The 27,271-nt window shown below is 39.7% G+C and overlaps 2 long non-coding RNA genes across 2 annotated transcripts in view; one reads left to right on the top strand and one right to left on the bottom strand.

The window, feature by feature from the left end:
• Nucleotides 1–4,018: 4,018 nt before the first annotated feature.
• LOC140501356 (uncharacterized) overlaps nt 4,019–27,271 on the bottom strand; it is a 31,535-nt gene continuing 8,282 nt past the window's right edge. The window contains exons 2-4 of the long non-coding RNA XR_011966148.1: nt 21,447–21,553; nt 17,181–17,762; nt 4,019–6,073 (exon numbers count right to left, since the gene is read on the bottom strand). This is a non-coding gene — a long non-coding RNA (uncharacterized lncRNA). The remainder of the gene's footprint in view (nt 6,074–17,180; nt 17,763–21,446; nt 21,554–27,271) is intronic.
• On the top strand, nt 13,395–15,652 carry LOC140501357 (uncharacterized). The gene is made up of 2 exons (XR_011966149.1): nt 13,395–13,472; nt 15,525–15,652. It is a non-coding gene; the product is annotated as an uncharacterized lncRNA (long non-coding RNA).

Here is a 27,271-nt window from a genome sequence, read left to right as displayed (position 1 = left end):
AATTTCTTGGATAAAGACCTCTCATGGGCAAGGCATGATGTGTTGTCTAACCTTGTCTCTCTCTGGGGTGATTCACTGCCCCCATATCTCCCAACTGCATTCTGACTGGCAGGTGGGAGATTTCTCACCACAAGACAACTTAGGATCCTAGGAGTAACCATGGTGTGGTAAAACTATATATCAGCTATTCACAACTATTGCTCCTGAGCCTCCACTGCTGTATTTCTCATTTAAACAAATCAGCCATGATGACACCATTAACTCTTAATCTTGAAACATTTACTTCAAAGAATGCAAAACAAAAATAATCCCAACAATGATTTACCCATAAATCTAGGTCACACTGTCCCCCCAAGGTAAACATTGTTGATGAGGAAGAATGAGTATACCCTTACAGAAACCTAACAAGGAGGCACATGAGTAGGGTGATTCATGCGTAAATCATAATTCTGTAATATAGGCCTGGAATGTCATTGCAATCTTCTCTGTTTAGGAGCTTTCCTCAAGCCACACATTGACTCGTCTCTAAAGTAGTATTACTTCCACTTAGTAAAAGCATTTCCCCTAAACCTGGGATCTACAGGACTATTCAGGGCTGCTATCTTAGGTGGTCTCTGAAGTATTTCACCGTAGGAAATGAAGGGTAAGGCAGACAAACCCCTGAGGGTTTTCCCCTCTCTCAAGCCCTAGGTGGTAGTAAAGGGAAGGTCAAGTATGATTTGTCCTTTCCCCAACCATGTCTGTTAGCCAGCAGGAGATTTTTCTTCCTCTAGTTTGCTCCCAGCAACAATGCTTTTCCTCTAATCAAATCTCAGCAGCAAATGCAAAGCCTATCTTTCTCCAGTCATCTCAGCATGGTGGTGATGCAGGCCCTAAGCTCTTCTCTCAGCTCTTACTTCCTCTACTTTTCTATGAACAATCTGCTCAGCTGGACTCATCTGGATTCAGCTTTTTACAAGCAACAAGGGGCAGTCTCAATCTAGAGAGTTCCATGGAGCTTGGGCTACTTCCATTCTGCTTTTGGGTCCTGATTCTCTCATGACTGAAAAGAACATCTCCTTGTTTGAAGTAATACCTCTACCTTAGCTTGTTGTTCAGTTGTGACCCACTCATGATCCCATTCAGGGTTTTCATTGTAAAGATACTGGTTTGGTTTGTGATTTCCCTCTTCACTTCGTTTTATGATGAAGAATTGAGGCGCTCGGGGTCTTAGTGATTGTGTGAGGCCAGATTTGAACTCAAAAAGATGAGTCTTCCCAAGTCCAGATCTAGTTCTGTATCCCCCCAGCCACCCAGCTGCCTCTGTCTTAGCTGGAATATACAACTTCTCCATGGTTACCAAAATGTTACAGTTATAGGTGTTCCCTACCTATCAAAGTCAAAGTCGTAACCATGGTCATAGGTAAATTAGCTGTTGTGAAACAAGACACTTTGGCCATTTTTTACTTCAATAATTACTTTTCTCTGAAGGCTACTTTCTCTCAGATCTTTTCAGAACTATCTTAGTTTTTCCTTAAGTACTTTTCTGTTAGGATCTATTTCCCAGAACTTTCCACACTTCTTTTTGTTCTTTTCCACAAATAAAATCACTCAGATCCAGAAAGAGAAGTACCTTAAAAGGCATAGGTGGTATAATCATCAAATTATCAAATTGGTGTAGATGACCCAAAGCTAGGAGCATTCTTAACACACTGGATGATAGAGTCAGGATCCAAAAGGATCTTAATGAAGCACCAGGCTGAATTTAATAAAATTAAGTTCAATAGAAATAAATGTAAAACTTCACACTTAGCTCCAAAAAAAAGTCAACTTCATAAGTCCAAGATGGAGAAGGCATGGAGAAAGACTCAGCAGCTTTAGGTGACTATAAGCTCGGTATGAGTCAACAATAGAAAATAGCAGCCAATAAAGTTAATGTATCCGTGAGGCATAGCTTCCAGAAATAACGTGGTGATAACTCCTCTGGACTATTCCCATGGCAGACAACATCTAATCCTCAGCACCAGATATTAGGAAGAACTATTAGCAAGCTGTAGAGCATCTGGAGGAAGGCAATCAGAAAAGGGAAGGACCTTGTGGCTATTAAAATGGCCCAAGACATAATTTCTAGGTAGTTTAATCATTTTATTAATAATGCCAGAATTTTCTTTAAAAGGATGGTCATTTGACATCTTTCTCTTAAACCAAAGGCAGTCATGGAGACCGGTTCGTGGTTTATACGTCCTCTTGGAAGAGGCGTGTTTCCCAGGAAAGCACTCAACTCTGACTGGGAACAATTAATGAAAGAATGAATATTACAGTGAGGGGCTGCACCTGTATTTTGGTTATGTCCTGTACTTGTTAAGTTACCTCCAGACTTGGACAATCAATTCAAAGAATTTATCCCCACCCAAACTTGAGTGGAACACAATGGCTGCCCTGCCTGGGTCAGGTCTGGATAGAGGAGAAGGTTAGCTCAGCCATCAGAGACTGAGGTCTTGAAATGAGAAAAAAAAGAAAAAGGAGAAAATCGGAAGCTCCCCAAATCATTGATTATTAATAATTATTTCTCTCAATCTTGTCTCCAAACTCTCCAAGATCTGAGTAAAGGGATCTTTAGCTTAGAAGAGAGAAGGCTCCCATGGGGACATAAAAATTGTCTTTCAAATGTCACTTGACAAGTTGTCATGCAGAATACAGATTAGATTTGTTCTGTTTGGTTTCAAAAGATAGAACAAGAATCAATGGGGGAAAAAATCACAAAGAGACAAATTTAGCCTTTTTGTTAAGAATAACTTCATAACAGCCCTGTCTTGAAGAAGAACAAGATGCCTCAGAATGTAGAGTTTCCTTCACTGAAGCTTTCAAGTAAAGTCTGAATGATCACTTGTCAGATGTGTTGGGATGGGGATTTTTTTTTAGGTCCAGGTTGGACTAGACTCACCTAGAAGGCCACTAAGGTCCCTCCCAACTCCAAACTTCTATGATTCTGTGATGCTCTGCCATTAATAACAGAAGACAACTACCAAAAGAACTTAGGACACTTTTTAAAGAGTTATTTTCACACATTTTTCAGGATTTAATTTCAATAAGCTCGGCTTTCACTTTCTTCCCTGGCCCAGCCCTTTCTGAGGATTCTCTTAGAGCTAGTAATTTGCCAAATTTTCCAGGTGCCAAATTCCATTTTTTTCCCCTTTGATTTGATTTAAAAATAAAAAAAAAAAAAAACCTTGCAGAAAACACTAAGCAGTGTCAAGTTTTAACAAACTGTGTGGGTAGAAGGTTTTGCTAGGTTGGTTTATTTATTTATTTATTTAGACTTGCTGCAAACAAGTCTATCTGAAAACACACTCTAACTCCAGCAGGTCCCCAGAGCTAATTTGGCTTGACACTATTTATAAAGAGCATTAGCTAAGTTTTATAACAAGTCATACCAAATGGTTCTATTGTTTTTTTCTGCCTTTCTGCTGTCTTTGGGCCCAGTTTTAAATGTGTTTCTAAACATATGGTCACAAATTGTCCATGTGCAAAACTGGGCAACTGGCCCTTTAAATATCAAGGTTCTATATACATGGCTCTCTCATTGCCTTAAAAAAAATCGAGGGTTCCCTTCAAACACTTACTTAAATCTTATACGTTTATGACTTTCAAATTTCCTAATGCAGTAGATTGAAGTGGGAGTATATCCTTCGCACAGCAAACTTTTTATGAAATGCTTATGTGTAGCCTGGTTTGTGCACAGAACCTGCCTCTGAGGTCTTGTATTTTGAATTCAGGAATCAAGGAAGAATATTACAATGGCTAATGGAATTCTTCTGCAGATGCTACCAAGATTAGACACTAATTGGGGTGTGGTAGTACTTAAAGAACTGCAGCTTCTGACATATGATGCAAAGTACTGAGGATAGCCTTCTTTAATCAGTCACAAAAATCCTCTTGGCATAAAGATAGAAAAGACTGATGTGTCCTTACGTGGGCTGATTGATATTTCATCATGAGAAATGTCATTTAGAACATGAAGAAAGAAGTTCCACAATAATGAAAAGTTGCAAAATAGTTTACTCATTGTTCTCTCTGTCTCAAATTTCTTTCCTTTCTAGTCGATCTTACACATAGCTGCCAAAGGAATTTTCCTGAAGATCAGACCATGTCCCCTGCTTTCTCAAAAACTTCAGTGGCTCCCTGTTTCCAAATGCAAACTCCTATGTTTAGCATTTAAAGCCCTTCACAAAGTGACTCCAACCTACATTTATACCATTATTATAAATTACTCCCTTTTATCTAATCCCAGACAAACTATTCTTCTTGCTATTTCTCACATAGGACAATATATCCCATCTCCATGTCTTTGCATAGACTGTCCCTCATGCCTGGAAGTCACCTCTTTCTTACCTTTGTCTCTTAGAACCCTTCATTTCCCTCACAACTCAGCTCAAGTGATACCTTCTACATGTATCCTCTCCTGATCCCCTCACCTCTAAAAGCTAGTGACCCCCAGCAATTACCTTCTATTTATTTTGTATGTTCTTATGTACAAGGGACAGTTAGGTGGTACAGTGAATAGGGCGCTGGTCCTAGAGTCAGGATGACCTGAGTCCAAATTTGACCTCAGACACTTACTAGTTGTATGACCCTGGGCAAATCACTTCACTCTGCTTGCCTCAGTTTCCTCATTGGTGAAATGATTTGGAGAAGGAAATGTCAAAGCACCCCAGTATCTTTGCCAAGAAAACCCCAAATGGAGTCATGGAAAGTTGGATACAACTGAAAAACAACTGAACTAGAAGGGATCTTGGAGGCCACTAAGTCCAATTCCTCCATTTTTATAGATGAAGAATTGAGGTCAAGAGAGGTTAAATGATTTATCCACAGTCACATAGATAATGAACACCTGAGACAAGATTTGAACACAGGTCTCCTTCACTTCAGGTTCGCTATTTGATTCTCTATGTTATGTTGTTGTTGTTGAGTCATTTCAGTCACGCCTGACTCTTTGTGACCCCATTTGGGGTTTTCTTGGCAAAGATGCTGGAGTACTTTGCCATTTCCTTCTCCAGCTCATTTTACAGATGAGAAAACTGAGGCAAACAGGAGTAAGGGACTTGCCCAGGATCACACAGCTAATACATGTCTGAGGCCAGATTTGAACTCAGAAAGATAACTCTAAGCTCAAAACTCCATCCACATAACTACCCAGAGAGCTGCCCTTGCTGTGCTGCCTTTCCTACAAAGAACTACAATGTCTTTTGAAACACATAGACTGAGATTCATATCCCTATTTCTCTATGGACTTCTCTAAGAAAAATCAAAATGTAAAGTTCTCATAAGGCATGACTTGGAAATCTGCTACATGCAGTAAACAGGAAGATGATGATGGTCTCTCCACTGTTCACTGAGTGCCTCCTCTGCATCCAGTTCCGGCTATCCCTGCCTCTTCCCCATGGATATGCATGATGCAAAGGCACAATCCTTTATTCCAAAAAACTTGGGTTACATAAGCACAGTGGCATTTAAGGTGCTCCATCTAGCTCAGTAATACTAAATCTATTAGTTGATCATTTTCCATTGTTATTGGGTTATTTCATTTAAGTAAGCTAAGTTCGGTATGTCAGGGAATGCACGTTACCCCAGGGCAGGAAAGAGAAGCCACCAGGGGGACTGAAGCACAAAAACATCCAGTGGAGAATGTCCAGGATGGTGAAAGAACTTAAGACTTTGCCAAATGAGCAATAGCTGAAGGTGCTAGAAATGGTTTCCTGAAGAAACACTTAGAGAGAACAGGAGAGGCATCTTAAGGTACTTGAAGAGCTTTCCTTTTTGAAGAAGGACTAGATATTTTCTTCTTGGCCCCACAAGACAGAACTAGGTAGACATGACAAATTGGTAAACTTAGGCTTGATGAAAATAAAACTTCCTAAAAATTAGAGCCATCCCAAAGTGGAATGGGATGCCTCAGGAGAATTTTCCCTCATCATTAGGTGGAAACTGGCTATTCATTTATTGTACAGAGGATTCTTCTTCAGGAACAGTTTACATTAGATGACATCGGTGGTCCCTTCCAGTTCTGGGATTCTACTGCTTTGTGGTTCAGTTTCTGGGAAGAAAGAAGCAGAGAAAATGATAGTATTGAGAGTGATGCGAAAGTGGTTAGTTGAACAATGCAAACAATCTAAAGAGTTCCAAGAGCCTCTCTAGACAGGGTCAGGAATTCCTGGCAAAGGAGTCTGATGTTCAGTGATCTATTGCTGTCAAGGGTCCATGCAAGGGCAGTTTTGTGCAAGGGCAGTTTTCAAATATCATGGAATCATTTAGCGTTAGCAGAGAATCACAAAATGCATTTTTTTTTTTAATGAGACATTGAGCAGAGTGAATGGAGTGCTGGACCTGGAGTCAGGAATACTCATCTTCAAATCCAGCCTCAAACATTTATTAGCTTTGTGACCTTGGACAAGTCACTTAACCCTGTTTGCCTCAGTTCCTCATCTGTAAAATGGGCTGAAGAAGGAAATGGCCAACCACTCCAGTACCTTTGCAAAGAAAATCCCAAATGGGGTCACCAAGAGTTGGGCATGATCAAAATGACTCACCAACAGCAAGTTTTCAAACATCATGGAATCACTTAGCATTAATAGGAACTCACCTAATACAACTTATTTTTTTATGAGAGATTATGTTATAGAGGATATTATTGAGTTGAAATAGCCACACTTTATGACTTATAGCTCTTAAAAGTTCATTACATCAATATTTCAGTAGAAGCATGCTTCCATTTTCATGGGTACTCCCTTCAGTTGTACAGATCACAGTGTATCCAGGCCTTTTCATCCTATATGACTCTTCTCTTGTGTAGGGTAGCTATCTTCCACAGCTTTCGTCTGGAAAAGGGTTGTTTCACTAAAATCCATTTAGAGACAAAGAACAAAACAATCTAAAGAAAGTTTTTCAATGATCATGACCTTGGATAAAGGATATCTTGGTCTCTGTGATTTCCTTATTCATAAAATACAAAGAGGTCACTTACCTCATATACCCTACAAATAGTGTAATGGAAAGAGCACTGGCTTTGAACCAAGAGGATCCTGCTTTGAATTCTAGTTCTTTTACTTACAAACCCCCATGACTTCAAACAAGTTACTTCACTTCTCTATAGTAGACATTGAAGACAAACAGCTTACATGAGCATTACATGAACTACATACATGTAGAAGTGGTCTGGGAATACCATCTTCTGGTATTTTTCTGGGAAATCATCCCTATTGCCCTTCCCTTGGGCAATCATTGTGGTAAATATAGATGTGGAGGGAGGAGAGGAGGGAAGAGAGGCGTTCAAGTTGTTAGTATCAGTCTGGGTAATGCCTCCTGTTGATATCAGCCCCCCTAATATATCAAAAGATGGAATAAATGATGATAATGGTGGTGATGATGATGATACAGTATATTAGCTTTAGTCTAGTACTCATTATCTGAATTGTACTAGCTAAGCTGGCCCCCAGTGTTCATCTCTAAGAAGGAAAGTTGGGGAACAGGGTAGCAGTATCAGCATGAAAGTTGAGTACAATACAAACCTAGGTTATACATATCTCCTCTTTCTCAGTGCAAGTGAAGCTCATCTGAAGAGCTCGGCCATATAGTTCTTGCTGTTCAGTAGTTTTTCAGGTGTGTCCAACTCTTTTTGACCCCATTTAAGGGGTTGTCTTGGCAAAGATACTAAAGCGGTTTGCCATTTCTTTTTCCATCAGTCACATAGTACTTCCTTACATTCTCACCTGTTGCCTAAAGGGTAGAAAGGAAAGGGGAAAAACATTCCAGACTGAGAGAATAGCATGAGCTACGTATAGAAATGAAGAGGAGAAGGGTTGTGTGAAATACAAAAAGAAGATTAATTAATATGACTGGGGGAGGAGTGGGAAGAATGATTGGGTAAGTAAAGTGAGTTACCTGAAAGTCAAACAAAAGAATTTGGACTTGACCCTAAAGGTAACAGAGAGCTAGTATAGACTCTTCAACAGGAGAGTTATACAGTGAAAGCTGTGTTTCAAGAAAATTACTCCAGCCACAGACTGCAGAATGAATTAGAGAGGAAGAAAGTGAAAGGGAGGGAGATTACTACATTAGTCGAAACATAAAGTGGAGAAAGCCCCACTAGGTTGGCTGTAGTAAAAATGTACAAATATGAAAAACATTTCAAAGGAGAAGTTAACAGGTTTTGATGACTGACTGTGGAGAGCAAATGGAGAGCAGCCAAAAATTACACCAAGCTTTCAAATTCTTTAGGCCCAAGAGCTCTGTCATTCCAAGACCCCAAGATATCTGCTGTAGATGCTATCCTGGGGTGTAAAGGTAGGGGGTGGAGGGAGAACATTTTAATTTAAGTGTGTTTACACAAGCGACTGGGGGTATCAAACTCCCCTTAGATAGAAAAAGTACAATATACATTTGCATGTCCTTGACTCTACCTTTCTTCTGTGTTCCCCACAAGGATAGACATCATAGAGCAAGCCATTCATATCATGGGTAAAATGTGCCTGCCTTTGCCTCCAGCCCCTCCAGCCCAAATAGGTTCCAGTTAAGTAAACCAGGGGTACATTGTTAGGTAGCCAAATACTGCTACAAGGTACCATGCGTGCATTCAGAGATCTCTCAGGCTTAATTGTCTGTTTCTCTTCTTTTACACTCCCTTCTGAGGCATCACCTCGGATTCTTCCTTATCAATCATCCAAAAAGTTTTCTCAGGGTAGCTATGTGGTACAGTGGATAGAGCACCAGTCCTGAGGTCAGGAGGACCTGAATTCAAATCCACCTTCAGATACTTACTAGCTGTGTCTCCCTGGATAAGTAGCTTAACTCCAATTACCTCTCCAAAAAATAAAAAGTTGCTCTCATATTTTAATTGTTGGAGAGGCATGGTAGCAGCTTCTTTCCTGAATCCAGGATCTTCACTTAGAGTCCTTTCAATCTTTTCATTGGTTGCAGCCTTGCTTATGGAACAATTCTAGTAGTGAAAATAAATCCTCACCTCCTTTCCCCCTTTCCAAATTAAGCTAGTTTTACTTCACAAGGTTTTAAAACTGTCCTTGAGCCATTGACCTAGCTTCCTAGTTACCGAGGCACAAAACAGAACAGTCAGAATGGTCAAGACTGGATCTTGGTCTTCAGACTTTTGACCACAAACCAACAGCACAGAAAACCCTGGGAAGCTGTCCTCAACAGGAGTGCTCTGTCCTGGATGGATGTCTCTTCCCTGCTCTGAATGTTCTTCCCCACTATGACTAAGTAAACTTCATTTTGTTAAATGCTCAATGGATTATGAGTGACTCATTTTGTCCCAGTTTTAGACCTAAACTGCCTGGGAAGCAGCCAGTGACAAAGCCCTATAAGCCTAGCTCAGTGTGGTCTTGGTAAAAGTTCTCCTTTTACATAGGATTGGGCCTTTTCCATAAGACCTGGGTTCAAATCCCACCTCTCGTACTTGTTAGCTATATAATTATAAACAAATCACTTAAACTCTGAGCCTCAGTTTCCTCATCTGTAAAATGGGGATAATAATATGTATTGATATCATTGAGTTATCCCAAGCATTACATGAGACAATGTAAAGTGCTTTCCGGTTTGCAGTTTAGATATCAGTTAAGTATTAAACTATAAAGCATCATAGAAAAGTGAGTTATTAGTCACTGAAAACAGCTAAATAGCTTTAGTTCTCACACAGGAAGTGATGGAGGCTATGCTCTAAAACATGGGTTCTTAATATATTTGGTGTCATTGTCCCTATTAGGGCCAGCTAGGTGACAAAGTAGATAAAGCACCTAGAGACTGGAAGATCTGAATTCAAATCTGGCTTCAGACGCTTATAGCTGTCTGAGCCTGGCCAAGTCACTTACCCCTATTTGCCTCAGTTTCCTCATCTGTAAAGTGAGCTATAGAAAGAAACAGCAAACCACTCCAGTAACTTTGCCAAGAAAACAAAGACTCCGACACGGCTAAAAAATGACTAAACAATAATAATCCTTTTGGCAGTCTGGGGAAGTCTATGGATTGCTTCTCAGAATAATGTTTTTAAAAGTATAAAATAAAATACATACTATTATAAAGGGAATCAAGTATATTGAAATGCAGTCTGTAGACAGGACGACTGATTATATTTAGTCTAGCAGTGGGACTAATTAATTTTGAAATTATGGTGAATATAAACAATATTTTAAGATATATGCAACATATATAACAGAATATGAAAATATCTGTTATTTCTATTGCTAACAAAGTTCCAGGTGCTGCTAATACTACTGTTGGGCTTTTTTGTCTATAATCATAATTGAAGAAAATATTAAATTGCAGTTAGAAGTTAGTAAAAATAAAAATATTAATTTTTTTCCCATTCAAATTCATGGACCTTCTGAAATCTCCATTGGATCCCGGGTTAAAAACCCCTGCTCTAAGGAAAAGATTGTGAACAGGATTCCAATTTCATAATCATATTTCCCCATCTATAAAATCATCAAGAAACCCATTTCCTAAACAAGGTTATTTGAAGGAATGATACCAAGAACGATTGGCTTTGATTTTTAAAATAATTAATCCAGTGACTTTTATTCCCCAGAAAGGTCTATTATCCCTATTGCAATTGAAGAATGAGCTTTAATCACAGATTTGTAACAATTTACTCAAATTACCAAAATGATTCATCTGGCTCCAACACCTGCAGACGCTGAACACAGATGGATAATAAATGGATGTTTTATCTGTTCCCTCTCAGCGAGGGGGGCGGAGCCACAAAGCCTCCAGCTCTCTAGTTTTGAGACCCCAAGGCCACTCCTCTTTGTATATTATCTCTCCTAATTAGAATATAAATTCCTTGAGGGCAGGGCCTGTCTGCTTTTGTGTTGGTGTGGTCTTAGAACCTAGTGGGAGCTTGGCACATGATAAGCACTCTTTACAAGCCTTTCCATTCATTCATTTATTCATTCATGTATTAACATAACAGAGAACGAAGGGAAAGGGGGTATTTCCTTAGATCCCCATGTTCCTAAATTTAGAGCTGAAAGGAATTTTAGAGGTCATTAACACAGCCCCTTTATTTTACAGATGAGGAAAGTAATGGGACTTGCCCTAGGTCACCTAGGTAGTGAATAACCCCATAGAGGAGCCTAAGACCTCTAACTCCTCCAACAAGGGCTCTTTCCTCTGCAGTTCCTTGAGTCTCTTTTTGCAAAAGGCAGCCAAACTTCTGTTGGCACCTTTAAGATTTCTAATGCCAGCAGCTCCACCCAAGGCCAGGAGGGTTGTCCAGGAAAGGGAGTAGTCAAAAGAAAAAAATGGCGGAAGGAAGGAAGGAAGGAAGGAAGGAAGGAAGGAAGGAAGGAAGGAAGGAAGGAAGGAAGGAAGGAAAGGAGCTGGCAGCAAAAACAAAAAAAACTAAAACTAAAATTTGAAGATTTATGGATACTGCCAACTCTTCCTGGTTGGTTCTCCTGAAATAAGAACAATCTGACCAGGTATTAGCCAAAATCAGCATACTTTTATTTCTTTATAACCCCCTGATACTGGCCCATCCAGAGCAATCAGCACACCCTCTCCATACCCTAGTATGGAGTACCTAGAGGTACCAGTCGCCATTGGGTGCCATCAATTCCCGCTAACCAGAAATCATCCTCTCAAGTGACCACCCCTGATGGAGAGGGGAGAGAGGGAGACCGACATTATTCTGTGCTTTCACTGCACCTGTTTGTTCCTCTATCAGCACATTCCTTCTTCCTCCACCTTTCACCTGAACAACTGATGTAACTCCCTGAGTTCCGTGATGAAGCCTTCACTTTATCTTGTAGCCATCAAACAGGAACGAAGTCATCTGGGGTCAGCTCACCAAGGCTGGGCAGCAGGCGGCGCCCACCTGCTCCTGCTCGTCAAAATTAAATCCACCGAGTGCTGAGTGGCTTGAAACTGTAAGTCATTTGAAGATCTGGCTGTTCATGTGGCCAGCAAAGCACGACCCTGGGAGCTGAGTGTCACTGACAGAATCTCATCAGAACAGAGAGGTAATGCACACCCCTTTTAGCATTTTATGATCGGAGGAGGAGTGTTTATTATTCTTATTTCTTAAGACACCTTTTGCTAGCAAATAAATCTTTCTCCCACTTAAAATAAAACACATGAAATATACCACAAGATAAGGAATAGTCTCAAGTATTAGCAAATGAAGTGGTATCTAGGTGCGTGCTGTCAAATGCATAAGAGCAGAAGTCTTTTTCCTCCTCCATTCCCACTAGGATTGTCTGGGTCTGGGTCTCCGTTAAAGTACATAACAACAGCTCCAGGACACTGGCTCAGTCTGTCAGTTTATATCAATAAGCCAACATCCATTTAATATAATCTTTCAGGGGAACCTGCTATTTTCCCATTGGTTTCCTAACCTCAACGCTTCTTCCATTTCACCTAAGGGAATGGAGCCGTAACTTAACCTTTTGCAACAATGTTTCATGTATAAATGTAAAATAATTTCTGGGATGTGATTATTACAGAAATCTTGAATAAAGCAATACAAGAAACAGATGTGACCAAAACTGGAAATGACACAGCACTGGAAACATATGCTGATTTGTGCCTTTTTTAAAAAATAAGTTCTTTAAAATGGACTCCAAAGATGTGGGTGTACATGTATATGAGAAGCAGTGTACAACCACTGATTGTCTGATTGACTCTAGATTATAAAATATGCAGGCAGAGGCCGGTTAGGGGCAGCTAACGGTTCTGTGGCTAGCTGTAGGCAGGGCAGGCCAAAGTGGAAAGGTGACCCAGGACTCCACAGAAGAATGTAAACTACCTTGAGTAAATGCAAGTAACAAAAGAAGGCCCAGCTATCCCATGGGCTCTTCGGTGTCTTTGCTGTCTGTGTACTGTTTCTATATGATTCCTGAACTGGGGTTGACACAGGGATCCACCACACCATTCTGTCCTCCTGCCCCCAAGGACTGGGTCTTGTGAGTAAACTCCTCCAAACAATCCAATGAACCTAACAAACCCTCCTAAACTTGTATATATTCACTACCGAGCTGGCACAGGCCCCTCTTTCCTTGGTATCTCAGTATTGTCTCAGAGGGTCTGTTTCCCCACAATTGGCATATCAGGGCAGAACAGATCAGTCCCCTTAAATATGGCCTTACAATTGGGGTAGGATAGTCTGCTCCCTACAAATCTTATGTCCTTACAAGTGACTTCACAAATAGGATACCGGAGAAATGGGTTTGGAAAAAAGACCAGGGCTTGTCACCCACATCACTACAGGGAGGGGTGACCTGAATGCTAGACACCTACCCGGAGCCCAGGAAACAGGCTTAGGGGGAAATCCCTGAAATGGTCAGCTATGTGTGGAGGTGTGGCCAGTTAACCAGAGATAATTCCCCATGCGACTGACTGTAAGTGTGGGAATGCCCGGACAACCACAGATTGGCTTGTGCGACTTAGGAAAGAACTGAGAGTGCCTCGCTTTAGTAGGAAAGGTAGGCAGAGGGCCGCCCCTGCTGTGGTCTGTGTGTATCTGATGGCTGCTGAAGCCCTGTCAGGAGCAGGGAGGCAGTTATGGAGAAACCCAAATGCAAATGAGAAGTCAGAAGCTATCTTACTCACCTGGGAGGGAGAAAACTGACTGGAAACAGCTAGGAATGCACTGCAATTGAGGGGGACCCTGGGCAGACAGCAATGCAGGGGAAGATTCAGAGGATGATACACAGGAAAGAAAGAGCCTTTTTCTCTCCCTCTTTCTTTTCCTCCCTCCCTGACTGCAGCAGCCTCAGAGGGGTGGGTGGAGAGGGAGAGGGAGAGGGAGGGGGAGAGAGGGAAAGAGGGAATGGAAGAGGGAGAGGGAGAGAGACAGACAGAATACATTCAGTAAAGTGAAGGTCATTGGAGATGTGATTGGTAATAGCGAGTAGAAGTAAGAGAAGTATGGGGTCAGAGTAGGAGAGAAGCTGTTTTAAAGAGGCTTTGAAGTCCACTAAAAGATACATATGTAAAAGGAAAAGTGGGAAAGTTTAAGCATGTGGGAATGAGAAGAGCCTGGGCAGAAAGTCATCATCTGCTTGCATTGACCATACGAGCAGAAGATTTGAGAGTTTGAAAACTTAGGGGAAAAAAGTTTGCTGTCACTTTAAAGCTCCAGCAGTAAACAGCCTGCATTTGCATGATTATCAAGAGGGAGGTCTGGGGGCTGTGTCAGTGAAAGTTCTAAGGGGGGAGGGAGTGGGAGAAGGGGAAGATTTACACTTTGAAATATAACTAGCATTTAACCCTTTCCTGGCTCACAAAAGAGAAAAGATTTGTGTGCATTGGGAAGCAAGCACTCAAAAAGTACTTAAGTTTGATGGAAACAAAGAATTAGAATTTAGGAAGTCTTACAAACTAAAGGATGGTCGATTTTAAAATAACATTTTTAATTGGTGTGTGCATCAAAATTGGAAAACTGACTGTAAATTAGATGAGACTCCTACTCATTTTTGTAATAGATTAAGTTCTTTTTGAATTTTAAGAACCGTCTTGTTTCCTCTTTAAAACAAAAGAGAAACTTATTTAAGGGAACAGGAGGGAGAAACCCAAGCACTCCTGAGAACCCCCGGAGCTTGCAATAGCTTGGGCGAAAAAATCCTACCAGTTGGATACGTTACTGAGTGATGGGACTCAGTAAATATTGGACAAATTATGGGAAAAGGGGCAAAATTGGAAACTTTGATATGGGAAAAGACACCCAAAAAGACCTCGTCGACTCCCCTTAATTTATTAACTTGTCAGGTTTCTTGTAAGCATCTTGTAAGCAAGGTTATCAGCCATGGAAAAAGAGCTTGTCATAGGTGATGAAATTCCCAAACAAGGAACGGGGTTTACTGAGAATTACAAGTTAGTTTATTACATAGAAGGGATTTCTATCACAAAGATTGATCTTTGCACCAGAATGAGTTTAAACTCAAGGAAAAGGAAAAAAAGTGAAAGATACTAAGTGAAAATCTCTTATGTGTGTGTCTGGTCAACTTTTATTGCTTATTGCAACTCTATGAGAGTAAAATTGACTATATTTAGCCCTAAGGTATAATTAGTGAAACTTGCTATTTGAGATAAAATCTCTTAGGATTGTAACTGATATTGTTTTGAGTTTTGAATTCAGGTGTAGTTGTCTGATGGATCATTAAATCAGTAATCTACCATTCGAGAAAAATGCCATCAGCTTCTCAGAGGGAATATGATCCTGAACTGTTACAGATGGAGGTCTGTATCCGAGCAAAACTGGAGAGGACAACCTTGGCACAGCCAAAGATAAGATGCTGCTGGCTCAGTTTCCCCATTGTATAACTTCCTTTTGAACAGGAATGTTTCCCACCTGGCTATTCCAATTTCTGAGAAGGTGGAACTGTTATTGCATGATTAGTTGTCAACTGTGACTCTTACCTGAAGTCAAACAGAGCTAAAGGTGCTTTATCCTGTCATATATGTGCCTTTAGACTTAAGCCTGAAGGGCCAGTTTAGTGTTATTATAATCAGATTCCTGCTTTTTTCTTTTATAGCAAATTTCTACAATCAGAGCAAGTGGTCAGGAGATGACGCGAGCACAATGCAAGTCTGTAAGCTCTTACTGTTTTCATTTTAAATGTGTAGTCATTTCATATCCCAAACAATTAAACGGGTAAATAAATTAGTGCTTTGGCTTGTCATCTGCCTACTAATACTTACATGGCCCTATATAAGATTAAACCCCTGAAATAACTCATTCTTTCAGAATGCTATGGGAATAATTGGACAAAGTCAAAAAAACCCCCAAAAACAACATTGTGAAACAAAGATATGAATCTACTAATTTGTGAGATTAAAGTCAGAAACCTCTTCTGTTTTAAGGAACAGATTTTCAGTACCATTCGTCATCTTAGCGAAAAGTACTGGTTAACAGCTGACATTTTCTACTCAGGTGATATACACTATTTTCTGTATAAAATTGGGAATTAATTTCTTAAGTGCCCTCCCAAGTCTTTTTTTTATAATTAGAGTAAAGTCAGCCTCTTATAACCAAATTCATTCGTGTAGCCATTGAACCTAGGGGTGGAAAGCATCCTCCTACAAGAGTGTTGTTACTTATGTGTTCATGTACAGGATTATATCATCTAATACTCTTAAAGGAATCAGAATCAAAGTGGAAATGTTTGAGAAAACAACAAGATCAGACAATCCAGCATATCAAATATAGATGATTCTAATGGGATATATAAAGACTTAAATTTTCTGAAGTTTCAGATGAACTATGGGCTCCTAGTTTGATATTCCCCTTACAGTTCCATTGTTAATAAGATCAGAACTCAGAAGTCTGAGCTGGTTTTCACAACATGAACTAGTTATTGGAGGAGGAAAATTTGAGAAGCTGTGCCAACTTGCATTGAGATCTGTTTTGTAAGAGATTTTAGCAAGAACATCTGAGGAGTTTCTACAAGTAACTTGGAACCAGAAAAATAATTCTGCTGAAGAGTGGCCCCTGAGCATCATTTTCCAGATTTCCCCAAGAAAAGATGTTCCAGAGACCAGACAACTACATGCAACATCCGAATTCCAAGATGAAATTTGCTAATTAAATGAACATTGGAAGTGGGTTGATGTTCATCATTGTACTACTTTGGCGTTTGTTTCACCAAATCTGAGTACTGAGTTCACTCAGTTATTCTGATGTCACGTAAACTTCCGCTCTAAAATTAGTCCATAGCTTTAGATAATCTTGCTAGGGCCTCTGCTGCGGGCTGGTCAGGCACATTGTCCTTCCATTAACTTGTCAGGAAAAATTATGGTAAGTATTCCACAGACAAAAAGGGGGATATTAAGAAAATCAAACAATTCTAGTCTACCTACCCTACCCACTCTAATCAGTCTCTATAATATTTCTATTCACCTCATGGAGTTCTTAATCACCTAAAGGATAAAGCTGTCTTGGCATTGCATTTCTAGCATTATGCAGCAATTAATTCATTTAGCAATAATAATATCTAGCATTTACATAGCTTCTTATAAATGTTATCTCACAACAATCTGGGAAGTAGGCACAATTATTACCTCCACTTTAGAGATGAAAAAACTGAGACAGAAGGATAGCTTATTTACCCAGGATCACACAGCTAGAAAGTAAGGTCTGACTGGCTTTCAGAAAGACCTACTGGAGGATAGCAACAGGTTTAGGTCCTTACCAGATCTGACTATTTACTCCTGGGGTGGACTGCACAGGTTATTCAGACACTGAGCATGGCTCTTGCCGGGCTAGGAAAGTCCCTCCTCTGCTGCCGAGCTAGGCCAGGAAGATCATTCAATCACTGAGCAACAACTGGACAAGGGCAGGCAGATTTCTCTGCCACTGGGCAGCTGTTGCCAGACTAGGATGAACAGGTCACTTGGCTGCTAGGCTCTTCTGAGGCTTCTAAGTCTGCGTTGCACAGGTCAATCCACTGAACTCCCCTTGGATGGGCAGCTGTGGTTTACTTGCTGGGCTGGACTGGGTGGTGGTGTGTATTTTCAAAAGAAGTGTAACAGTGCTTTTTTCTTTTCAAGGGCTATATTTTGGTGGGGATAGTGACTATTAGCCTAACACTGGCAAAAGGGTCTTCACTTTGACTCCCTCAGAGTCTCAGCTCTGAGCTTTGTCACCCCTAGGAAGAAAGTAGAAGACATCTATCCTCTTCCACTGAGGGTTCTTCCTTGGCTTGTGGTGACCAGTCCCCATTCAGTCAATTATCTTTCCTAGAGTCCAGTTGAAGTCTGATGCAAATAAGTGTCTAGGGAAAACGGATAAGAATACAGCATTTTCCATAGAGTCAAGTTCTTTGTTTTTGCTGTCCTCTTTATATGCAGTTGAACTATTCAAACCTCAGAACCTTTCTAAGATATTTTGTACCTGAAACCCTTCCCTTTAACGTTTCAATGTCTCTGCCTTTCCATCCTTCCTACCCTTTTATTTTTGCCAAAGTCTCTTGAGAAAGGCTATTGTAAGTGGAACAAATGGCTTATTTCCACTGAAAATAGCTACTTTAATAATGATAACTAATACTTATATAGTTCTTTACAGCTTTACAAATACTGTATCATTTTTTCTTCACAGCCCTATGAAGTAGGTATTGTTATCCCCACTTTTCAAATGAGGGAACTGAGGCAGAGAGAGGTTAAATAACTTACTCAAAGGGAGAGAGGGAGTAAGTATCTGAGGCCTTTTTGTAATTCAGGTCTTCCTGATTCCATGTTCAGCACTCTCCACCACCCGGATGCCTTTACAAGTAGGTCTGAGACATCATTGGAGATGGCCACAACTGAACCAGAAGACAATGTGCATGTGTTTCAAAAACTTAATTTTTTTACTAACCTGCCCCAGAAACCAAACAAGATACCCTTTGGTTTGTCATCATTCCCCCAAATAAGTCAAGTCTTTTCTCATTTTCCATCACCATGGAGTTCATTCAATGGTAGAGAAGTTGAGCACCTCTGTTTATGGAATCAGAGTCAAAGAATTTAGAGGTTGTGAGGAGCCCTGCCTATATTACTAAACTAACACACTAATCTGCCCATCCCATGGACCTCATGTCTTAGTTCTTCATGTACATTTTTTTAGGTTAATCTTTTTTTGAATAACTTTCATTGAGGAGTCCACATATTCTGTAATGAGCACAAGGATATTTGCAAACAGAAGCATGTGAAGGATATTACCATCAGTAAGGAACCCCATCTTGAATTGAGTGCATTGTTGAAGAATTAAAGGAATCTCAGTGAGTATTTAACCCAAATTCCTCATTTTAAAAGATGAGAAACATGAAGACCATACTGAGTGGCAAAGTACAGACTGAAACCCAGAACTCCATTCATTTAAAATCCAATTGATGAATTTCATAAGTTATAAGGAAAATCCATCTCTGGCTTTCCAATTCAGTCAGTCAACAAGAATTTATTAAGCATTTACTATGTGCCAGGCACTGTACAGCAAGATGGCACAATGAAGAGAGCACTGGATCTGGAGTCAGGAAGACTCGACTTCCTCACTTGTAAAATGGAGATAATAATAGCACCTTCCTTACAGAATTGTTTTGAGGACAGAATAAGATGGTATTTGTAAAACACTTTGCAAACCTTAAAGCTCTATATAAATGCGAACTATAAATATGGTCCTTGACCTCAGGGAACTTACAATTTAATGGGTAAGACATCAGGAAAATAACCCATGTATAGGTACATAGATATATGTCTTGTATACATGGAAAATAATCTCAAAGGAAACACACTTAATGTCCCACTATTGACTAAATGATCATAAAATGACTACCATGCATAAAATTAAAAGGAAAATAAAATTCCTTGATGAGAATACTGTATCTTGTGAATATTAAGCTATTTTAAGATGCACAGATTGTCAGGAAGTATGTCACATAAAATCACCTGCTGTTTGTCCAGTAATAATAAAAAGAGTGAAGCAATTACATTTAAAAATAACATTAGAATATTAACATCTAAATTCATCTTCATTTCCATTTGTATTTTTAAGATTGTGTCAATCATTGAAAATGCTCGATACAACCATTAAAATATTTGGAAAGCATCCTTCAGACAAAATTCTAACCCAATCTGATGTTTTGTTACTGAAAAATGAAGAAGGAAGATAGGTAATGGGGGAAAAGGACCACTGTCAATGACAGAAAATTGGATAAGAATTCCATGTTAGGAGCTGCACTGATTAGACAGTCAGAGGAGCTGAGTTCAAATCCCAGCTCTGCTACTTATTAAATGTCATCTTGGACAACTTACTTGACTTCTCTGGACCTCAGTTTCTTTGTCTGAAAAATGAGGGGATGAGTTGTCTTTCCACACCAAATCTGTGATTCTCTGATTCTAATTCATCAAACTACACAGACACTAATGTAAATAAGAAATAGTGATAGAACAGATTCGGAAAATAAGCGTAAAGAAAACAAAAACATTTTTTAATGAGAGAAGTGATTTAAAAGAAAATGTAGACTGATTTACCTCATTATTTCATACAATGCACTAGTGAAGAAAGCAAATGTGAATGATATACTGTAAATATTCCTGAACTGATACATGCATTTACTCATATTTTCAGCATCCTATACATCCAAAGGCATTTAAAAGCATTCATTTTCTTATGACATGGAGGAATTATTTTCCTGGATTAGCATTCCTTTAATCTTTTGTCACTTCCACTCTAAATAGAAATTAATCTTTTAAGTAGTAAAGAAGAAGTTAAAAATCACCTATTAGAAATTAATACATTATTCATGTATGTGAATCCTGGACTTAGGTTAATAACATAGACTCACGTGATTTGGAGGTGAGTGGAGACCTTAGAAATCATCCACTCGCCCCCATCGTTTTATAGATGAGGGAACTGAAGTCCGGGGAAATCAAGAGAAATGATTATTATCTGATATTAACAGATTACTTGAAGGTTTACAAAGCCCACTCCTCACAACTCTGTTAGGTAAGAGGTGTGTCTGTTATTATCTCCATTATGAAATAAGAAAACTGAATCTCAGAGAAATGAGTCAGCACTGAAAGTTGGATTGCTGTCTTTTAATTGACCTGCATTAAGGTTTACTTGTTTTAATATTGTTACTGCTGCTTGTACATAAAAAAGCCTGGGCGAAAAAAATCGAACATTTACCATGGCTAACATTCATCCTAAATCTGATCTTTCCATCATCATAGGCCCAATCTTTCAGAAAAGCATCCTTGAATTGCAAACATTTCTGCCAAATTACCCTCTCAGAATTCTCTTTCTCTTTCACACACAGCCATATATAAAACATAACATACAAGATGATAGAGATAACTCACCTTCCTTTTGATTTTAAAAAAAAATGGAAGGCCTATGACTCAAATTCCCAAGTAGTACCTCTCATTGACAATGACTACTCACCTGTGTCCCCAGCTAATCCAAAAGTCAAAAAATATTTCTAAGGAAATTATTTTTACACACTATTATCTTCTCTACATATGTAGTCTGATGCAATGAAATGTCCTTAACTTCCATGATTAAAAGACAGAAAAAAAATACTATGAAGTATCACTTCACATTGCCATTAAATTAAAAATCTCTGGTCATTCAATCTGAATTGAAACTGACTTTTTAACTGTCTTTGAAGAAAAGAGTTGCTAAACAAATTATCATGTATGTAAGAGTCAAGGAAAGATGTTCTAACTTCTTCAAAATTCTTTCAAGTGTTATCAGTTCATCAAAATAGGCCTAAATGGAACCTACACAATTTTGTTAGGTTATGATTTAGACTTTTCTTTATCACCAATTTGTCTGAATTACTGTAATTTTATTGCATGAACTGATCTCATTTCTTGGATCTTGAGGAAGCTACACAAACATGAACCGTAGGTAGACATAAATATAGAATATAAATAAAAGTACCCAATTTTCTTATCACAGCTGTATCAAAAATGTTACTTACGAGCCCTTGGGATATTCTTTTTTCCAAGCATCCCCTACTTAAAGCTGTCTTGGTTACAAAATGAATGAAATGAATCTTCTTATTTGTCCAGTCTATGCTTTTCATCACTATAAGGAAGTAGAGGGGTAATGAAAATATGGTTAGAAGTGGAGTCAGAACACTTTCAGTGCCGTACACTTAGTAGTCGTATGGTCTTGGAACAAGTCATTTCACTTCTCTGAGACTCTGCTTCTTAGACTATATCATGGGGACAATAAAATTAGCACCCCCTCCCACCTACCTCTTTAAAACATTGTATTTCATAATATTATTAGCTATAAATGATGTTTAGGGAAAAACACTATTATAAGTGATTTCAAGGGCTTAAACCGCGAAAATCTAAATTTTTAAAACACTGGTGGTTTGTAGACGTAACATCTCATGTTTATGACAGTACAACAATACAAGATTTTTGTTTCCTTCTTAGCCTATCCCCCAATCGAAGACAATGCAGGAAAGGTTCTTTGTAGCCATAAACAACACTACGCGTGTAAGCTGTGATTATTTCCCAAACTGCTTTGTCACGGTTGTAATTTTAGCAGTATGAAAATCACCATGGCAAATCCTTATTGCTTCATGAATTACGAAATGAGTACAGGAAAGTGTTCTTGACTCTTCTCTTTGCCTGGAGATGCTTTCCCAGAGCAGGAACACCCCAGATCCATACTTATCAGAATAAAGAATAAACCCAGAGATTTATTTACTAACCCGAAATAGATCAAAAGGAGTATTTTGGGTGGTAGTACACAAGCCCCTACTGGAGGATGAATTCTGAAAGCACTATCCCACCAGGTTTAGGTATGTGAAGCAAGTATGTGTGTGTGTGTATGTATGTATGTGTATATATATGTGTGTGTGTGTGTGTGTGTGCGTGTGTGTGTGTATACACACACACACACGCACACACACACGAAGAATCTCCCTAGCCCAGGACCAGCAGATGATGCAATCTAACAGATTGGCTGGCATTCTCTCCCCCACTCTGGGTGCTTGTCTCATGCAATCTGCTCCCACAGGGCTGAGACATTGCCTTGTTCTAAAAACATCAACCACACACACACGCACACACACACACACACACACACGCACGCACACCACCTCCAATCCTGGAAACCGAAGAGACTGGAGTGCTCTAGGCTTCAGTAAACATTTGTTCTCTGAAGTTTTCTTCACTAAAGTTTTGAGCTTAACTCTATTGCACACAAAGAAGGTACTAAATGTGTAAGATTAGGAATGATTTTTCCCCATGATTTTCAACGATACTGTTCCAAAGCATCGACTCCACCCTACCATGACCTCCACCACCCCCAAATTTCTCAGACCCTTAGATTTCTCACTAGTCTCTATTACCATTGGTAAAAAATAATAACAACTAACATTTCTCTGGCACTCCAACGTTTTCAGAATGAGTTATATTCACTATCTCATTTGAGCATCCCAACAGCCCTAGAAGATAAATAGTGCAGATATTATAATTTCCATTTTAGGTAGGAGGAAACTGAGGCTCAGAGAGATGGAGTGATTGGTCTGTGGTCTCACAACTAATATTAGAAAGAATATTTAAACTCAGGATTCTCCTGATTCCCAGGTTCATCACTCTGGAGACATGGACCTATGTTCCACTTTACTCATACGCTCTGAATTCTAGACAAATTTTTTTGTTCAGTTGTTATCAGTCACATCCAACTCTTTGTGACCTCATTTGGGGTTTTCTTGGCAAAAACATTGGGGTAGTTTTCAAATAAGGAAATTGAGCAAATAGGGTTAAGTGACTTGCCCAGGGTCACAAGCTAGAAAGTGTCTGAAACCAGATTTTAATTCAGATCTTCCTGAATCCAGTCCCAGCACTCTACGCACTGCACTACCTAGTTGCCTCTGAAAAAATATAGACTCCCACAGCTTTTTGTCTCTATGCCTTTGCTTTACACTAATCCCTCTACCTGACATGCTCTGCTTCTTTCTGCCCAGTTCTACATATCCAATTCCTAAGGTCCAACTTAGGGGCAACTAGGTGTTGCAGTGGATAGAGCACCAGCCCTGAAGTAAGGGAGATCTGAGTTCAAATCCAGCATCAGACACTTACTACCTACATGACCCTGTGCAAGTCATTTAACCTATATTTGCCTCAGTTTCTTATCTGTAAGATGGGGACACACTAGAGAAGGAAATGGCAAGTCACCCCAGTATCTTTGCCAAGAAAACCTCAAGGACAAAGTTCATTGGGTCACATAGAGTCATACAGGACTGAACAATAAATTGCCACTTCCTCCACAAAGCCTTCCCTGATTTCTCTTGCCAGTGAGTAATCTCTCCCCTCTCAGCACAGTTCCTGGCACATTACCAGCCACTCAATCTATTCCATCCAGCTCTCAGGATCTCGGTTCTGGAGAATCTCACCCTCACTCCGATCATTGGCAGATGCCCCATCGGCTGGAAGTACCAAGTAAGAGGGGGACACTGTCCACTTATTCTGCTCTGCCTCTCCCTGTGTGAGACAGCACCATTGTGAAGGGGTATATATAAATGTGTGGATTTGCCCAAAGAACATCTAGCTCTGAGTTCCTTACCTCCTGCTCAAAGTCTGCATTTGTCTTTAATTTACTATATTACAGTGAGACCTACCTAATCACATGACCTTGCTTAGTAGCATTTGCTCTCCACAGACACTGACAAACATGCTTGGAAACAGTGCATTATGATCCTGGTTTTGGAAGGTTTGGGGTTTGGGTTTGGTTTTTTTTTTTTTTTAGCATAGAATGGATAAGCAAATCAACAATATAGGACAACCAGCACACAAGGCACAACAAAACAATAAAACCGTTATCAAGCAGCTATAAACCCGACAGAAGTCCACAAGAGGCAAGAGTTCTGGGAGATGGACAGTTCATGTCCTCCCTCCAGGGTCACAAAGTCAGATGATACAGTCCCCCAGGAGGAGGTCTGAGTCACAATCCTACCAGGACAAGGTCCTCAATGCCAACACAGAAACTCTGGAGGGGTCCTGGACTGTGTGTGTGTGTAGAGAAGCTAACAAGGAAGGGAAATTACCATTTATAATAATAGATAAATTTTCACTTTACATAAGAATAACATTTTATAATTTTACCTTCTTACAAGTTAATCCAAGAGATTCTTAGGAAATTTATCAGAGAAAGTGGGATGATTTTTAATGATTGTAAAGTATATAATAGGTTTAAAATTTCACTGTGCACTATGAGCATGAGGAGCACAGAATCTGGATTCACAGGTTCACTTCTTACTACCTGAATTATCTTGGACAAGTCATAGGCCTCTTTGAGAACCTAAATTTCTTCACTGGAAAAAAATGAGAGTATTGAATTAGATAATCACCACGGTAGCTTCCAGCTCTGAAACCTATGATCTAAATTAGCACATTCACCTCCACTGAAAACAGGGCCTCCCAGGCAGAACCAGCTCCCTTGGGTTACATAATACACCAGGCAATACTAAGGTACAGCGCCACCTGCTGACCACAAGCTAGAGCCACAATCTCAAATTCTGCTTAGCCTCTCCAGCCTTCTAGGGTACAATCTTGGAACCTACTTTTTATTCACATTTATAGAACTATGATTATTTTAATTGACTTAATATGGAATAACAAAGATGATAAATATAAAACACTATCCCTGAAAGTGTTCTGCCTCATCCAGTTCTTTGAAAAATCATTCCTCTTGTAGTGACACTAGACAAGGGGTAGAGAACCTGCAGCCTCAAGGCCACATGTGACCTTCTAGGTCCTTGGGTGCAGCCTATTGACTGAGTCCAAATTTTACAGAACAAATCCTTTTATTAGAGGGGATTTTTTCTGTGAAGTTTGGTTTCAGTCAAAGGGCCGCATTTGAGGACCTAGAAGGCCACAAGTGGCCTTGAGACTGTAGGTTCCCCAACCCTGCTGTAGACTCACTTTCCCAGATCAAGGGCAGGCACACCTTATCCTAAGGGTTCTAGAGTACACCTAAGGGACTAGGATTGTCTTTCTCCAAACCTTCATTCTAGCTGCCAGTGATAAGCATTCAGTTTCATTTAACTGATCAATCACAATTAGCTTTTATGAAGGGATAAGTATACATATATGTTATATATAATATATATTTCATATATATTTATATAAAATATAAAGGGATATAGCAACGAAAAAAGTACAAATTTTTCTCCACAACATCTAAAGGCACACTCTCCTCCATACCACCTGTGTCCCTGAGAAAGGTGGACTCAGACTGATTGTGGCATGACTATTGGATGACCGAATCTACATCTCTGTCACTACTGGACCGGGTTTGTTTCTCCAATGGCTTGAAATTCCCATATGGCTCCTGGAAATTCCCATCATCTGCTCCAGCTCATAGACCTCTGGTGACTTGTCATTCTGACCTTAAAAAGCCCACAAGGTCATAGCATCTCCAATCTCCTTCACCTAAAAGTAGGAAAGAATAAACCTAACACAGAGAGAAGCAGCAGCAGGGCCATGAACTCTCAGTCTCATAGTGGCTCTGAGAGAGAGGGTCCAAGGCCTATACCCCACTTGGAGCACCACAGCCCTTGTCCTTCTGTCATGTCAGCCAGGCTGGAAAGAGCCAGAGCCAAGAGATTTGCCCTTGCTGGTTAATGCCTTTTCAATGCAGCCTAGTTCTGAATCTAAGCCAATCCAAAAAGTCTTCACTTAACCACATGATTAGCAAACTGCAACCAGTTACAAAATGCCTGTACATGCTCATAAGGACTGGGTTCATTGGCCAGTCCCGCATTACACTCACACCTCTATAATATGGAACAATTTAAAGTATTAGATTTCTGTTTTTAAGCACTAAATTTCAAAAGCACTTTTCCTAAAGTTGATGGGGAGCAGGCTAAGGAGGGGACAAAGCAAGTGACATGAGATGTTTTGTCTACAAACCACCCAACATACATTTGAGTTTTTAAAATTATTCCCATTATTTAGCTTTTCAAAGATTTAAGCACTTTGAATAACCCTTATTTACAATGCCTACTGAATAAAATCCTTAGGCAAACCTTCAAGGCCTTCCACCATCTGACACCGCCCTGTCTTTCTCGCCTTATGTCATACTCCTCACTCCCTTCCCCTCCACATGCTCTGTGCTCCAGTCAGATCCAATTATTTGCCACTGCTAATTCATTTCCTTTACTTTCTCACATGCTCTTGTTTATAACATTCCTTAGGCCTAAATTACACTTCTCCTAGAGCCCCCACATTCCATCTTGAAAGTTCACATCAAATATTTCTCTTAGTTGCTTTTTTTCCCTCATATGTTCAATTTGTAAAGACTCTCCTGGCTAATCAATCAATGAATCAATACATACTTATTAAATGCCTACTATGTGGCAGGCACCATGACAAGCAATGGGAACACAGACAGAGGATTCCAACATTCCCAGCATTCAAGGAGTTCACATTCCAAAGAAGAATACATACACATGTATCGTGCGTGCATTAAATATCTGTATATGTTTTGGGGTTACATATGTACAACAGATTGGCTAATGGAGGGAAGTGTGGAAAGTCTTTGAAGAAGTCATAGACATTCCCTTCCTTAGAGCATGCAGAAATATCCTCTGCTTGCTTCAAATTCAACCATGTGTGCAGGCTTGATGAGCTGATATCCATCAATTGTATGTGACTACAAAAAGTCTTCTGGTTAGCTTAAGAGTCAGAAGGCCTAATAATTCAGGAGCTGTTGAACCAGAATTAAGTGTGCATACAGAAAGAACAATCCACTCTTGATCATTTTTCTCTCCTTTTTTTCTAT

The sequence above is a fragment of the Notamacropus eugenii genome, chromosome 4 (genome assembly GCF_028372415.1).
Source record: "Notamacropus eugenii isolate mMacEug1 chromosome 4, mMacEug1.pri_v2, whole genome shotgun sequence".
Taxonomy (NCBI): domain Eukaryota; kingdom Metazoa; phylum Chordata; class Mammalia; order Diprotodontia; family Macropodidae; genus Notamacropus; species Notamacropus eugenii.
The sequence above is the reverse complement of the archived record's forward strand: the minus strand, read 5'-3'. Positions and strand labels throughout refer to the sequence as shown.